Below are 15,104 nucleotides of genomic sequence, written 5' to 3' on the forward strand. Positions count from 1 at the left end.
TCAGAAATTATCATGAGATCCTTCCTAACTGCCCTGATAGAGGAGGAGAAACATCCATTTATTCACAATGACAGCCCACCTATCAGTAGGCATGTAAGACTACCCAGAAAATTGAGGCCAGTAGACCTCTCAACTGAGCTCCAGCTAAATCAACTCAAGACTCCAGAGCTCAGTAAATGCTTACTGTATTAAGCCACTGAGGTTTGCTATCCAGCATTATGACAGTATTAAGTAATTGATATGCATAGCCCTGCTGCAAGAAAGACTGGGAAGATAGTATTTTGTATGAATTTGGTCTAAGAAAATAATAGAGGGCTGGGGTGATAGCTCAGTTGGTAAAAGCACTTACCAGACAAACACAAGGATTCTAGTCTGAAGCCATGTAATAATGTCAGGCACCTTGGCAAATGCTTGTAATCCCAAAACTGGAGAAATAGAGGCAGGCCACCTAGCCCAGGAAAATCAGGGATCCCAATGTTAATGAAAAATACTGCTCAAAAAACAAGATGGAAGAACCATGAGGAACCATGCCAGAAGCTGGCCTCTGATCACCACATGTATAAACACACACACACACACACACACACACACACACACACACACACACAAGAAATAGACAACCAATAATGTCTACCACAGCAGCCAAGAATAAAAATAAATACCCACAAGGTCAAAGAAAGGGAAAGCTGATGTTAAATGTTTCTGTGCAGTTCTTCAAAATGGACTGGCCAGTGGGTGAAGGGTTAAGAAGTCAACAAGATGAAAGCAGACAAGTCCTTGTGCAGCCAAGATTTATCAGGTCTTTCTGCTTGAGTTGTGATGATAAATACAGCAGGGACTGTATCATCAGCAAGACAATTGCAGAATCATGGGATGGCTTGCTGTAATACAGAATTCATGAGCTTCTGGAAATAGTTTATATTAAGACACTTCTCCCAGGTCACTTCAGCAGAGTTTGATCAGTCACATTCTAATATATAGTCCAGCTTTGACTTAACTCTCAACACCTGGCAAATCTTAGAGAAAGATCATACAATTTACTTCAGGGTTTGGTCCAGATCCATCCCTATAGAAAGTGTGAAATTAACCCCAACTTCTTATCTGGGTCTTCCACAATCCTTCAAGTTTGTCCTTTGTTTTGTTTGTTTGTTTTCTGGTGCAGGCCAGGAAAGTGTTCAACCACTGAACTCTATCTCCAGCCCCATTTTTTACTCTTTACTTTAAAACAGTGTCTAGCAAGGTTGCTCAGGTTAGTCTTTAACTCACTTTGTAGCCCAAGAAGGCCTTGAACTTGTGATCCTCCTGCCTCAGCAGGAGTAACTGAAATTATGGGTGGGTACTAAAAGACCTGATTTTGCATTTTATATTTTCAAACAATCTTTTAGAATCCTGACTTCTAGTTCAAGGCATGGACATTTCAACATTTACTAGACAAAAAATAATAAACAAACAAACAAACACACACACACATAGAAAAAAATCACTAGATCAAGAGGTTGTCCTTTTTCTCAAGGTCATAAACAAGATGGTAGAAATTGACTCCCTACGTTACTTCTGTCACTTAATCCATGTCTCTGTTCAAATGCCTTTTCTACAAAGAGGAATTCTGAACCATCCTTTTATATCATGCCTTGATTTTGTAGATAACTCTTACTAATATCTAACACTGTCTGATATATTTTCTATTGATTTGAATGTCTCAATAAGAACATCCTCTAAGAGCAAGAAGTTTGTTTTGCTTATAGTCACATTCTTAGTGTCTCCGGCACACAGTATACCTTTAGGAAGCACCAGATGAATGAATGGACAAATGAATGAACATGACAATGATCAGATTGAGCTGATTATCTACCCGTGGAAGCACAGAGCCCTCTAGAGTCATCCAAACTCTGACCTTCAGTATCTGCAGAATTAATGTTAATAGAATATGTTTCATCACTATCCTATATCATTTAGATCCAAAAAGAAGCTCAAATCCCTCCACACTTGTCACAAGAAACGTTTCATATACACAGTGATTTCTTGGGCATGCTTAACTTTACCAGTCATTTGAAGAAAAGAATTAGAGAAGAAATTTAATTTTTCCTTGAAAATTTCATACATTTTTACAGTATCCACTTCTCATTGTCTCTCCCCAGTTGCTCCTTTGGCTGCCCCACATATATATCTCTCTTTCAACTTCATGTCATGCATTTTCATATACCTTATTGATTCCAGTGAATGCTGCCCATTTTGAGGGTGTTGTGAAGTCAACCACTGGGGCATGGGCAACCATGTAGGCTGAGTTTTCCTGTCCCGACTGCCTGCTCCCAAATAATTGACACAGAGGCTTAATACCCCTTATAAATGCTCGAATGATAGCTCAGACTTGTTACTAGCTAACTCTTACACTTGAATTAACCCAAATTTCTTATCTATGCTTTGCCACATGATTGATGGCTTGTTACTTCATTTTCTATACATCCTGCTTCCTCTGTAGGTGGCTGGTATGTCTTCTGACTCCACCCTTCTTCCTCCCAGAGTCTTCTGTGTCTGGCTGTTACACCTATACTTCCAGCCTGGTTACTGGCCTCTCAGCTTTTTATTAACCAAGGAGAGCAATACATATTCACAGTGTACAGAAGGATTATTCCACAACACAACTAACCAATGACCACCCCCTTAAAGGAAAGTGACTCTCTCTCTCTAGGCAGCCATCTACTTCCAATAGCTCCTCAGCTAGGGGTGGGGTGTGGGAATACTCTCCCTACTTCATGCTGAAAATTTTAACTGGCTTGATCTTTTGTAAGTAACTACAACTGCTCTGAGTCCATGAATACAACAGCCATGTCATGTCCAGAAGCCACTATTTCACAGAACTCTTTTTTCTCTGGCTCTTTTATTCTTTATGTTTTTTTTGTTTATATAAGTACAAATAATTTCTAATCAAAGATTATATATCCACGTTTTACTGTGCCCCTTAGTCCTACAACCATCACAGAATTTTTGACAGCTGCTCCTCTCCCACAAGCTGTAATCTTTCTTACCTGTTGTGATTGTTTCACCTCTCCTTCCCTCATCTATTCCATTATCTTTGTTTCCTCCATCTTCCCTCCCATTTCTCCTCTCTCTGTAAAACACATTCTACCATTTTTTTCCAATGTCCTAATAGTTGACAAAGCTATTTCTACAGCAAAGAAAATAATCTTCCCTAAAAGACATCTAGATCCTGACTTGCAAAGATTTTGCTCTGCAATACTGGGAAAAGAAAAGGAGCTGAATGGATTATTAAAATATAAACACTGGGCAGCTTGAGGCTAGCATCCCTTTCTGGTTCATCTTCTCTATCTGTTAGTACATTAAGCTACCCAGATATTATAGGATGCAAGGCTTGTCTTCTCAAAGTCAGAAATTAAACATCTAAGACTCAAGGAGGATAGAGCCTGCCTGAGTCACTAGGCATGTGACTAACTGAGCAAAGTTCCAGTTTGGCTCTAAAACTTGGTGGTGACCATTGTCTTTCTACTCTATGTGGCTATGGAGGTAAGTCTATGAGATAATAGAAGGGAAGGGCCTCCTTGTCTCCCTTCTAAGCCTTACTTCCATGTCTGGATGTCTCATGAACATCTCAAACTCAATCTGCACAAAGTCATCTTGTCAATTGTTCTTTTCCTAATTTAAGTAAATATCTTTCAAGCCAGGAGGCTAGGGGTCTTCTACTCTCTCATGCCCCTTTACTTCTCTGATAGAGAAACTTGATTGTCAATTGGATTGGGTTGAAAAACACCTAGGAGACTAATAAAGCACAACTGAGAATGTGTGTGAGGGAATTTCAAGGGATTACTAAGCACGGCAGACCTGTCCTAAATATGGGTATTACTGTCTCATAGGCCAAGGGCTCAGATGAAATAAAAAAAAAAGAAAGAAAGAAAATGAGAAATGCTAAATTTTCAGGCATTTTCTCTCCCTTTGGTTTTTGTTTGCCATGAGATGATTTGCTTATGCTATTTCCTTCCTTCCATGTTAGTCTGAAACCATGAACCAAAGTAAATAATTCTTCCCATTAAGCTATATCTCTTAGGTACTTATAATAGCAATGGAGGAGTGACTAACACAACCTCTCCTACCTAATCTTTATTTAGCCTACATATATATATACATACATGCATATATATGTGTGTGTGTACATATACATATATTTGTGTATACATACATATATATATATATATATATATATATATATATATATATGTACACACACACACACACACCTCCTACCCACTACCCCTGTGGTACTCCTGGCCAGTCTATAATCTGTCTTCTGAACAACCACATCCAACCCCCTTTAGCCAGCCTCGCCCCCAGGATGGCTCTACCAGTGTACCCTAAGCACAAACATATATTACTGGGATCTCATTAAAACGTGAGCCTGAGTGTCACTGCCTTGCTTTCAGATCTGCCATGGATTCTCTGGCCTTTGTGTAAAAGATAAAATTCCTTATCTGGGCCTACACAGTCCTTCACAATATGGTCATATTAAAGATTCCATGTCAGCCCTTTTTTTTTCCCTTTTTTTCCGGAGCTGAGGACTGAACCCAGGGCCTTGCACTTGCTAGGTAAGCGCTCTACCACTGAGCTAAATCCCCAACCCCATGCCACCCCTTGTATTCCAATAGTGAACTCTTGGAAGCTAGTCTGATTCGCCCTTTCACTCCTCATGTGTGTTTGCCCTTGCACAAGCAGTTCTTCATCCTCAGAACTTCATTCACCCTCTGCATTTCCTCTGCCTGAAACTTCTTACTGTTCTCCCACAGCTCCACTCAGAATCTCTTTTACCACTGACCACTGTCTCTGCACACGCAAAAAGCCACCTTCCTCTGGAAACCACCGTCTCCATGCTTGCCCTACCATGACCCCCATCTCTCTGAATTAAATGTTTGCCTTACTAGTTCAACTGCTCCACTAGTCCATGGCTTCTTGGAAGGCAGGGATTAAATTACTGCTGCCTTCTATTTAATGTTGTGTGGGTGCTTGATACTTAGTAAGAACTCAGTGGATATCTGTTAAGTGACCAATTGAATAAATGGCCTAAGATAGGTCCTTTCTTTCACTACAAACAGTACACAAAATAAACCCCACCCTGTCACCAGCACCTGCTCTCTAGTCTTTCATTCTCGTTCCTGATCATTTCATCAATGGTCCATCATTCAATCAAATGGTCCATCTTCCCTCCCTGTGATTTTTAAAGCAGTGTACTGATGTTTGTAGGCTACCTGATATTTCTAGAATAATGTGCAAATCCCCTTTAAAGAAAGGTGGATCTTACCAGTTTTCCATATTCTTGGCTGTGGATTTGAAAAACATTCAGTGTAAAAAAAAAAAAAAAAAAGTCACTCACTCTATGCAAATGTTGTTCAATGTCAATAAAATTTGTGAAAGGAAATTGAAATCAAAGCAAAAAGTCATAAAAATCCCCGTAATTCAAGAAGCTTTAAGAATATCTTTATAGACTCCCAAGTTTCATGACCCCAGAAACACTGAACTAAACTGTTAAAAATATATATCACCCAAGGCCATATAACTTAACTTATTTACAGACAGATGAAGAAATTTACACAGAGAGAGAGGGAGAGCATGTGGCTTTGTTTCTGATCATACAGCAATGTAAACTAAACCTGGAACTCCAGACTCATAGTTCTTTATACATCTACTTCTGTTCTGTTATTGTGATAGCTATTATTTAAAAAAAATTCCCAAATGCTGATGGGCAACGATGGCACACACCTTAAATCCCAGCATTTGGGTGGCAGAGGCAGACAGACCTCTGTGAGTTCAAGGCCAGCCTGGCCTATAGGGCTAGTTCCAGGACAGCCAAGGTAACACAGAGAATCCCTATCTGGAAAAAAACAAAAAACATCAAATGTTAAATAATGCAACAGAAGATTTTATTCAGGACCGACTGAGGTAGGTAAAGGGACCATTGCAAGGGAAATCTTCAGTAAGGGGTAGAGTTGAGCTGAATTCCTCGTACAAAGTAGTCAAATAGAAACTTACAGCCAAGACGAAGGATGGAGGTGACTGAGTTACTAAGAAAACATTACTAAGATAAATGTTAGGTACAAAAGGAAACTCTGGAGACACTGCTACTGAAGATGGGCCAGGCAGTCAGACGTCACTTGAGGAGTGAAAGAAGGGGGAGAATCCAATCAGTTATGATGGGCGAAGGGAATCAAAGATGGGGAATTCGCACTAACCTGCCTTAGTAGGACTCTTGCTAAAGCTAGATTTTATAAAAAAAATTCATCCAGAAAATTCAAGAACCTTCTTAACATTTGCTCAAGCAAAGAATCTTACTACCACCTACTGAATCATATTGTTGGCATGCAACTATCAATTTTCTACTTCAATTTTTAACTTGTTCAGGCTTAAATAATTTAAAGGAAGTAAGTATAAAATGCCCCACCCTCAAAAATAAAATCCACCCTCCCCCACCAGGAATTAACTCCTAGCCTGAGTAAATTACCTGGTATCCACACCCTTTCAGGAATTTACAGCTTCGTCCTACTGTAAAGGAAGAAACGGAAAATGAACAAACCGGTACAAAAAGATTCCTTGGTCTCTCCCTGGGAAACAGCACAAGCCCTCCTTTAAAGACTTCTTCCTGGAGCCCTCCAGCATAATCCCTTTACCATAATCTGTACCTCATTCTCCCACAACCTTCCTTCAACAACTACTGAGTGCTTATTTTGCACTCCAAACCTCCTAAGTCAGGAAGACTGAGTCCCTAAGACAGAAGGTGATTCATCCAAGGTCATAAACCCATTAAGCTCCAGGGCTCAGATACAGTTAGAAAAAGGGACTTTCTTTTAAGTGACTTCGAGGTTCTTTGAAGCTGTTTGCTTAGAACAAAGATCATATGAGAAACTGGTCAATGGATCTGAATGGAGTTCTACACTTTAAAATAATAAACAAGAAACCACTTATAAGGCAAGAAAAATTGAAGGGCAGAAAGTAATGAATCACCATTGCAAGTTGGCACAAAAAGAAAAATTAGTTCATAAAAATGCAGTTGGATAAATAATAGGTTATTTCATCATGTAAATATATCCCCAAAATAACTTTATTCAAACGAAAACATCTATTGTGACCTAAACTATTTATCATGCTAACATATATCTAGAATCCTAACAAATTTATGAAAATGTTATATTCTGTAATCTCCTTGATCCAATGCAAATAAATAGTTGTGCTTCAACTGTCTTGTTATCAAATGATTAATCACAGCTGCCAAGAGCAGCCAAGAAGAGAATTTTGATTTTTTTTTTCACTTTGTGGGTGGCATTTAGGGGAAGTGTACTTGAACTTGTCTTAGAATACTGGACCCTCTACAATAAGGATCTTGTTCCCTGGCTTCCCTTGAACTGGACCAGCCTGGGGAACAATTTCTATTATCACATTTAAGTGATCCCCATGTTTTCCAGCTAAAGAGAGTGAGGAGTTTTGAAACATACAGAAGAAATCCGAAGAGAAGGAAAGAAAACTAACATTCAGTATTTTATTGTAGACTCATATCAAGAAACAAACTATTGTGTGTGTGTTTGTGTGTGTGTGTGTGTGTGTGTGTGTGTGTGTGTGTGCACCCATAGAGAGGTCAGAGGACAGTTAACCTTGTATTTTAGGACAAGATTCCTCATTGGCCTGGAAGTCACCAGTTAAGCTAGACTGGCTGGCTAGTGAACCCCAGAGATCCACTTCTCTCTGCTTTTTCAACACTGGAATTTTATGTGTCTTACACTCTAAAGGGGAATTAAACTCATGTCTGCTGCAGGGAATTAACAATTGAGCCACATCCCCAACTCCAGCAGTGTGCTATTATCATGACCATAGGTGGGGACACAGAGACTGGGACTATTCCAATCCACCTAAAGATGGACTCGTCATCAAAGTGCCTTAAGATCCAGGCTTGTTTAGTATTTTCTTGATTTGGGAATTGGTAGTCACAACTTCTGAAACATCCCATTAATCACAGGAAAATGAGGACAATGGGAAACCCATCAGAATCAGCGATTCAAATGAGGGTTGAGATGACTTCAAAGCATAGTACTAACACATGTCTACCTCTCCCAAGAAAATCCAGAGGCCACATTTTGACAGCAATAGATGGAGGACAAGGTAATAGATCCAGTTCAGCTTCTACACTGGGAGCTGATAGCCCTTGGAAGAAATTACCAATCCTCAGGTCTTCTGTTTTTTTCTCTGCAAAAAAAGAGGGCAGAGAAAGTTGGTACAGAACTAAACGACTCTTTCATCTTCTTCCAGCTCTAGCATCTTAAGATGCTAGTTCATCCTACCTGCATCTGATTAACTAGCTCCATCCATATGGTCTTGTAACTGAGGAGTGAAGGCAATAAAGACTCTTTCACCTTTTTTTGTAAAATTCTTCTTAATTACCTTTATAATTAGACAATTTTCATGTTACTTTAAAAATTCTGTTCCATTTTTCCATCTTTTCAAGAATTTGTTTGGGGAAAGAATATGATTCTTACAGAAATTAATGAAAAAAACCCCAAAAAGTAAGAAAGAAAGTTTCTGGCTGAAAGTGTGAATTTTATAACTGCCAGCTCTTTCAAAGACAGGAAGGCAGCCCGTAAAAGGACGGTTGCTAAGGAGACAATTGTATTTAAATTATCAGCTCACAATAGACCCAGCAACGATATTGATTGGATGTGAGAGGGTAAAATTATTTTCTTCAAACTGAGGAGAATCTGAGGGTCTGGATACAGGCTCACCCCTCCAATGGCAGAGACAGACTTGGGATGTGATTGTGCTGTTTTTCTTTGTCTAATTGAGGATGGTAAGAACTGAAGAAAAGATGCTGTCTTTGTGTTGTCCATAATAGTCTCTCCTTCAAGTTCACCAAAGGTAGAAGAAACACAAGAGAAGGGAAATTTGTTGTGTTCACAAAGAAAACTAGTGGTTCAAAGGAAAGTTTTCCTAGCAGTCTGTAAGCCAGCAAATATGAGAAGCTCAAAACAGCAAAAAATACTTACAGGGCACTTTTGTGCAAGAAAGCATTCTTTCCAGTAATCCCTCTGTTAGTACATTTAATCCTCACAGCTGATTTATCATCATCATCATCATCATCATCATATCATTATTAATATCCTCATTTTATAGGAAAGGAGACTGAGAAATAAACAAGTCATTCAAATGGAATCCACACTCCGACCTGTACATCATGTGGTATGTCTAAGGTTTTGAGTTCAGAGCTCTATAGCACATTTGGACAAACCTTAGGAAAAGTGTCTTCCATTAAAGTCATTACTTTAACTGTTTCTAGTTCCTATCACCTGGCACATAAGCAAAAATCAGAAACTGAATTTTCAAACACTGTTCCATTCAAAAGCCAGTCAGCAATCTGAGAAGGCAGTGGGCTGACATCTAAAGAGCCATTCCATTTCATCTTTAACCAACAGCTCATATAGGAAGGGGAAATACCCTCTGGTCAAGTGGTTATTCTTGTCTCTGAGATTTATGGTGCTGGTGACTTTTATTTGATGTATCCTCTCTCTGTGTAGAGGGGGGTAGATTCTGCTCCTCTCTCATTATCATCACAGTATGTAGCAGGGGAGGGTTCACACATACACAAGGCTGCTGAGACCTGTTTTCCTACTGAGCCACTGTTTCGATGACGTCTAGATTGAAGGTTAGCTCAGAGAAAAGCATTAGCAATGTGTAGGTGCATGTTCCTTCTACAGAATGGAGTACAAATGTGCTTGTGGAGACTCTGAAGTGCCCCTATTGTTAGAAAGATAGAAAGATGTGCATTATCCAAGCCTGGGGATAATAATTGGGATTTGATTAAGATATAATTGGTGTAACTTAAAGACAAGTAAAAAAAAAAAACAAAATCAACAACAGTCACATTGAATCCAGATGTGAGTCCAGTCTCCTCATGTTATGGTTTCTACTGTTCCTCTTTGGAGGAATAGAACAGATTCTCTCATTGTATAGTCACAAATGAACAGTGGTTAAGAGACCACAGGGCTTCTAGGAGTTGACAGAATAAGGATCCAAGGCTACTGGATGCTATATGCCACATGCTACTGGCTTCTCCCCTGCAACTGCTTAGTTAGGCTCTTCTGTTTCCCAAACTAAATGTGGAAACATAGCTATTCTGGGTAATGTTAGACTCATCTGCCAATGTCCACCACAGGATCTTTGTTCAAATTGTCTCAAGAGTCATTTGTCATAGGTTGACCAGTTGGTGGATTAGAAGAGCATAAGTAAAATCTTAACACCTGTGGGGTTGCAAGTAGGAGTAAAAGACACAAGGGAAAATTCTTGTGCCCACCAGTCATAGGATGTCATTTTTGTTTCTGTACAGGTATTTTAATAGCTGATTCTCTGCATGGATCTGGATGCCTGTAATCCTGACCCTAAATTTAATGTGCATGTTTTTTAAACAGCTTTTTCAAATCAATTTCAGCTCTTACTGGCAATAGATAAAAAGAAAATATCATACAATAAAACAGAGTATCAATTATTCTTCAAGACATAAATAAAAATCAAGGAGGTCAACACACCCTATCTCAAGAAACAAAGAATTCAATACATCATGGGAAGTTGCTTAGATACCAACTAAACTCATTGCTTATGTTAGAAGATATGAGAAACAACCTATGTTTGTTGAGTGAGGACTGGTTAAATAAATCACACCTATCCTCTGTTTTGTATATTATCTGCCATCTATCTATCATGTATCTAGCAACTATCCTCACAGGACATTCATTTTTCTGTATGGAAGTGTGTGTGCATGTTTATGTGGTATAGATGCACATACATGTATACGTGTATGTGGAGGCCATAAGCCAACCTCAAGCATCATTAAATAGAGACCATCCACATTACAGCTCTTTTGTAAACAATTTTTATTAGTTATCTACTGTGTGTGCTCACACATGAATTTGTGTGTGAGTACATACACATTCACCATGGCACATGTGGTCAGATGACTACTTGAGAGAGTTGGTTCTCTTCTTCTACCATGTGGTATCCAGGGATCAAATCTAGGTCAATAGTCATAGAAAAAAAAAGTACTGAGCTATCTAACTGGCCCCACCCTATGTGCTGAGACAGGGGCTTTCACTGAGACCCGAAACTTGCCAAGTAGGCTAGGTGATAGGTAGATTAAAAAAATAGCATTAAACCACTAAAAAAAAAAGTGCAATAGATTCAAAGGTACAGACATGAGTCCTTGGCTTAGGTGTAATTCATGAAAAAGTTAAAGCATATAATAGTACATTTTAAACAAAAGAGATTATTAAAAAACATTGTTTGAACAAAGTGACTTAGAAGGATACAGAAGGTAGAAATCATTATTTTTTAAGATTTTTCATACAAGGGTCTGGCTAGAAAGGTGAGAAACTTGTTCTTCACAGCTTCAATATTTTATCATTAACATATTATTTTTAAAAAATGAATTTGGGGAATGTCATAGTCCATGTTCTATAGCTATGAAGTTGACCATGTCAACTCCTACAAAGGAAAGCATTTGCTTTTGGGTTCCTAGAGTTTCAAAGGTTTAGTCCATTGTCATCATGGCATGAAGCCTAATGGCACACAGGTAGACATGGTGCTGGAGATGTAGCTGACAGTTCTACATCTGGATCCTCAGGCAGCAAGGAGAGAGTGCTACTGGGCCTGGTTTGGGCCCTTGAAACCTCAAAGCCCACCCTCAGTGACACACTTACTCCAACGAGGACACACCTACTCTAACAAGGCCAATCCTTCCCAAGTAGTGCCACTCCCTGATGACCAAGTATTCAAATATATGAGTCTATGGAGATCATTTACATTCAAACCAGCTTAAGGGGATAAGGAGATGACTCAGTTTGTAAAGTACTTGATATAAAAGTATGAAGATCTTAGTTAAATCCTCAGCATACATGAAAAAAATCTAGAAATGGTGGTATGTGTCTGGAATTCCATAATTTGGAAAGAGGAGAAAGGCAGATCCTTGAGGCTCACTGGCCAGTCAGTCTAGACTACTTGGTGAGTTCCAGGCCCAGTGAGAGACCATGTCTTAGAAATCAGTGTGGGAGGATGACATGTCAGATTGATCCCTGGTAGGTACATACACACACTCACACCCATACCTCTACCCACCCCTATACAAATAGTAAATGAATGCTCTGTGAAGACAGATGATATATAGACTATAGACAAACAGACAGTTTATATAGAGACTGATGGATGAGTGGATATATAGATATATGATAGATATAGATAGATAGATAGATAGATAGATAGATAGATAGATAGATAGATAGATGATAGATGATAGAAAGATAGATAGATAGATATAGAAGATAGATGACACATAGAGAGATGATAGATAGATGATGTGTGATAGATAGATACATAGATACACAGACAGACAGACAGATAAATAAGCATCCATATATGCTCAGCTATGCTTTCCTATACGTATATGTGAATATGTATATATATATATATAGAAGTAAACATTATAAAAGTATATACTATAGAAGTCAATACATATGTAGCTATACTTCACATGTTCCTGGAATATCCTTTTCCTTTGCAGACCCTTTAGAAAGTTAAGGCATGCCTGGGAACTGTCATTCATTGCTGGCCTCTGCTCTGATCTTATACCTTGTTGTGTGAAACTCTGTGTGGATTTACCAGATGCTTGTATTGTCATCTGATCTCCTAACAACACTCCAAAAGAAGTTTGTGTATCATCCTCCCATTTTAAAGGAAATGAAAACAATGGCTTTGGATGCACCCACAGGATTACAGAGTCTATGGCTTCCTTGTCTTGTATTTGTCTTTGTTTCACTCCATCTGGCTACCTGTGGAGCAGGACCTGCTTCTTATTCACTCCTGGATACTCAGCCACCAAAGCCTTCCAAGGTCCCTCCCCTTTACCCTAGCCCACTACCTCTATGCATTATGCTCCCCTTACCTAGCACATAGACCATAACAGCTGAATCTGTGTCTACAGGCTTTTCAGATATGCCACCCCACTCAAATGCAAGCCCCACTGTCAGTTACTTCGTATTCCCCTCTCTACCCCATGCCCAATGCCATGCTTGGCACATAGAAAATGCTCAGTAAATGTTTGTCAAATAAATGATTCAGAGAATGATCATCTCAGAGCCTGGTGGCTTCATAAGATTTGAGTTATTGCATTTTTTTCCCTATCTAGACAGAAAAGCTCCAGACGACCCCTGGGCTGTGTTCAGATATTGTAAATAATTGATCATAAAGATGAAACACACTGGCTGGACGGAGACCAGGGAACCTGTCAATATCATGGGAATAAATCTCTGTTCACAGCAGCCCAGTGCCTGGGCTGCCTTTCCAAGGCCATTAAACTATCACTATGGTGCAGGCATTAGTTGGAATAAAGTGTTTGTGTTTGTTTGTTATCATTTCTTAGTAAAACTAATTAAGGAACTAATTGATTGTTTTGTTGTTCTACTAATTAACTCCATATGGTGCCCATTTCCATGGAGATAGACTATGAGTTATGGGAAGGACTCAGATTTAACATGTCTTTGCTGGGTTTAGGGACAAATCCTTTAGAATTAAGTATCCTTTCCAATCTGATTTCCCTTCAGTGCTGCAGCCATGTTCTTGACTTCCTTATATTTTTGAGGGTGGGGAGATAAGGCTAGTGGAGACCAGCCAGGAAAATATCAAGCCCCCCCCCAAAAAAAATCAAGCAAACAAACAAACAAACCCTAGGAGAGTAATCAGTAAAGTCCTAGGCTAAGATAATAACAATTCTAGATGCCGCCACTTTTAGAGCCTAGTATATAGTTCATAGGACATACCTTATCCCAACTGTGCAAAAATAAATGACCTTATTTGTAATTCTTCTTTGCAGAAAAAAACTGAGTTATCAGGGTCTATGTTTTATTCATTTCATTCATGCATTCATTCATTCATTGTCTCACAAATATTTACTAAATAGCCACAATGTGCCCAGCACTGTCTTAACCTCTGGAAATATCTGACCCAAAGTCAGCTTATGAAACCTATTTTCCAGAAGGGAGAGAGAAGAGTGAGCTAAAAAAAAATTAAAGGTTATTTTAGATAATGACAAGGACAAGAGAAACACATCCAGTTGGTGAAAGAGATAAAGAGAAACGTGATTCAAGTCCTATTTTTAGTCAACTGGGTGGGAGAGATCTCTGGGAGCAGATGATGTCTGAGCTAGATGCTGGATAAGAAAGAAGCAGCCATGACAGCATCTCAAGTAAGAATCTTCTATACCAAGAGAACAGCAAGCAGAAAGCTGAGGCAGGCTTTCTGTCCAAGTAATCTGTGAAAGCCAAGGGAGGAAGACTGGAAAGCCTAGATCACACAGAATGGAGCCCAGCTATGGGGACCATAGAGGTCATGGTAGGGTTGGAGTCTCATCTATGGAAGATTTCAGTCCACCTGACTTTAGAGTTCAGGTTGTTCTCACCATCCTTTGCTGCCCCCACTTACTGACCAGCCCAATCGACATAAGCAGGATACTCCCCAAGCACTGTCCTGAGATAGTCCTTAGGACTGAATTTCTTGGTGATTCCTGACCTGTGGTTTATAGATTTCCATGAGTCAAAGAAATCAGTCTTGAGATAGTATGGCTGCAGAATGGGGATACCATTCATCCAAGGTCAGACTGCCAAGCTCATGTCCAATTTTCTTGAAGGCCTAGACCAGGGTGTAGATTACTGTTCAATAAAAGTTCATTTTGTTCCCATTCCCATGATGCACAAGGGTATGTTATGTACAGTTAATATAGATTGGACCATGTGACTTGTTTTGACAGTGGAAGCCAGGAGATGTGATTCAAGTAGTAGCCTTATGCATCTTGTATAGAATTCACTAGCCTACCCTATGTTTTGATAACATATCTGTCTTAGTTAGGGTTTTTATTGTTGTGAAGAGACACCATGACCACAGCAACTCTTATGAGGAAAAGATTTAATTGGGGTGGCTCGCTTATAATTTCAGAAGATCAGTCCATTATCATTATGACTGGAAGCATGATGTCATGCGAACAGATGTGGTGCTGGAGGAATAGATGAGAATCTACATTTTGA

This window comes from Peromyscus eremicus, chromosome 2 (assembly GCF_949786415.1).
Source record: "Peromyscus eremicus chromosome 2, PerEre_H2_v1, whole genome shotgun sequence".
Classification (NCBI taxonomy): domain Eukaryota; kingdom Metazoa; phylum Chordata; class Mammalia; order Rodentia; family Cricetidae; genus Peromyscus; species Peromyscus eremicus.